The following is a 3,080-nucleotide window of genomic DNA, read 5'->3' as shown; positions in this document are numbered from 1 at the left end:
CTGGACAACTATCGCCCCATAAGGGTGGGATACCAAGGATCTGGACAACTATCGCCCCATAAGGGTGAGGATACCAAGGATCTGGACAACTATCGCCCCATAAGGGTGAGGATACCAAGGATCTGGACAACTATCGCCCCATAAGGGTGAGGATACCAAAGGATCTGGACAACTATCGCCCCATAAGGGTGGGATACAAAGGATCTGGACAACTATCGCCCCATAAGGGTGGGATACAAAGGATCTGGACAACTATCGCCCCATAAGGGTGAGGATACAAAGGATCTGGACAACTATCGCCCCATAAGGGTGGGATACAAAGGATCTGGACAACTATCGCCCCATAAGGGTGAGGATACCAAGGATCTGGACAACTATCGCCCCATAAGGGTGAGGATACCAAGGATCTGGACAACTATCGCCCCATAAGGGTGAGGATACCAAGGATCTGGACAACTATCGCCCCATAAGGGTGAGGATACCAAGGGATCTGGACAACTATCGCCCCATAAGGGTGGGATACCAAGGGGATACAAAGGATCTGGACAACTATCGCCCCATAAGGGTGGGGATACAAAGGATCTGGACAACTATCGCCCCATAAGGGTGAGGATACAAAGGATCTGGACAACTATCGCCCCATAAGGGTGAGGATACAAAGGATCTGGACAACTATCGCCCCATAAGGGTGAGGATACAAAGGATCTGGACAACTATCGCCCCATAAGGGTGGGGATACAAAGGATCTGGACAACTATCGCCCCATAAGGGTGAGGATACAAAGGATCTGGACAACTATCGCCCCATAAGGGTGGGATACAAAGGATCTGGACAACTATCGCCCCATAAGGGTGGATCTGGACAATATCGCCCCAAATCTGGACAACTATCGCCCCATAAGGGTGGTATACAAAGGATCTTGACAACTATCGCCCCATTTCAAGACTACCTTGTTTAGCTAAGATTCTTGAATCCTTGGTTAATGCACAACTTTGTTCCTTTTAATCTGATAATTGTATTCTTAATATAAACCAATTGGGGTTTAGGCCTGGGGATAGTACTACCACAGCAGCCAGGCTAGTTGTTAATGATCTTGTCATTGGATGCTAAAAAGATCTGTGCGTCCTTCTTTATTGACCCGTCAAAGGTGTTTGACACTGTTGATCATTCTGTTTTGCTGAAGTTATCAAGAATAGGCCTGGGATATACAGCCTGTTTATGGTTTCAGAATTATCTTAGCGACAAAACTCAGGCCATCTTGACAGATGGGTTTAAATCTAAATTTCATTATTAAATGGAAGAATTAAATGGAAGAAGTTTAGAACAGCCAAGACGCTTCCTAGAGCTGGCCGCCTGGCCAAACTGAGGTGACCAAGAACCCGATGGTCTTTCTGACCGAGCTCCAGAGTTCCTCTGTGGAGATGGGAGAACCTTCCAGAAGGACAACCATCTCTGCAGCACTCCACCAATCAGGCCTTTATGGTACAGTGGCCAGATGGAAGCAACTCCTCAGTAAAATGCACCTGACAACCCACTTGGAGTTTACCAAAAGGCACCTAAAGAACCCTCAGACCTTGAGAAACAGATTCTCTGGTCTGATGAAACCAAGATTTGGCCTGAATGCCAAGTGTCACATCTGGAGGAAACCAGGCACCACTCATCACTTGGCATGTGGTGGCAGCGTCATGCTGTGGGGATGTTTTCAGAATCAGGGACTGGGAGACTAGTCAGGATCGGGAAAGATGAACGGAGCAAAGTATTAGAGAGGTCCTTGATAAAAACCTGCTCCAAAGCGCTCAGGACCTCAGACTGGGGGCGAAGGTTCACCTTCCAACAGGACAATGACCCTAAGTACACAGCCAAGACAACGCAGGAGTGGCTTCAGGGACCAAGTCTCTGAATGTTATTGAGTGGCCCAGTCAGAGCCTGAACTTGAACCCAATCGAACATCTCTGTAGAGACCTGAACATTGCTGTGGACGCTCCCCATCCAACCTGACAGAGCTTGAGAGGATCTGCAGAGAAGAATGGGAGAAACTCCCCAAATACAGGTGTGCCAAGCTTGTAGCATACCCAAGAAGACTCAAGGCTGTAATCACTGCCAAAGGTGCTTCAACAAAGTACTGAGTAGAACAGTACTGGGTCTTAATACTTATGTAAATTTGATATTTCAAAAAAATATATATTACAAATTAAAAAATTCTACAAACCTTTTTTTGCTTTGTCATTATGGGGTATTGTGTGTAGATTGATTAGGTGGAAAAACTATTTAATTCATTTTAGAATAAGACTGTAACGTAACAAAATGTGGAAAAAGTGAAAGTGTCTGAATACTTTCTGAAAACACTGTATATACAAACTTTAGTTTAAATGAGTGGATTTGGCTGTTTCAGCCACACCAGTTGCTGACGGGTGTATAACATTGAACACACAGCCATGCAATCTACATAGACAAACACCGGCAGTAGAATGGCCTTAATGAAGAGCTCAATGACTGTCAACGTGGCACTGTCATAGGATGCCACCTATCCAACAAGTTATTGTGAAGTGGAAATGTCTAGCAGCAACAACGGCTCAGCAGCGAAGTGCTAGGCCACACAAACTCACAGAACGGGACTGCCAAGTGGTGAAGCGCGTAGCGCGTATAAATCGTCTGTCCTCGGTCGCAACTCTCACTACCGAGTTCCAAACTGCCTCTGGAAGCAACGTCAGCACAATAACTGTTCGTCAGTGGCTTTATGAAATGGGTTTCCATGGCTGAGCAGCCTCACACAAGCCTAAGATCACCCTGAGCAAAGCGTCGTCTGGAGTGGTGTAAAGCTCACTGCCATTGGACTCTGGAACAGTGGAAATGTGTTCTCTAGAGTGATGAATCACGCTTCACCATCTGGCAGTCTGAAAGACGAATCTGGGTTTGGTGGATTCCAGGAGAACGCCACCTGCCCAAATGTATAGTGCCAACTGTAAAGTTTGGTGGATGATGAATAATGGGCTGTTTTTCATGGTTTGGGTTAGACGCCTTTGTTCCAGTGAAGGGAAATAACTCTTTGCCTAATCGCCCAACATCAGTGCCCGACCTCA

The sequence above is a fragment of the Oncorhynchus masou genome, chromosome 7, assembly GCF_036934945.1.
Source record: "Oncorhynchus masou masou isolate Uvic2021 chromosome 7, UVic_Omas_1.1, whole genome shotgun sequence".
Lineage (NCBI taxonomy): Eukaryota > Metazoa > Chordata > Actinopteri > Salmoniformes > Salmonidae > Oncorhynchus > Oncorhynchus masou.
The sequence above is the reverse complement of the archived record's forward strand: the minus strand, read 5'-3'. Positions refer to the sequence as shown.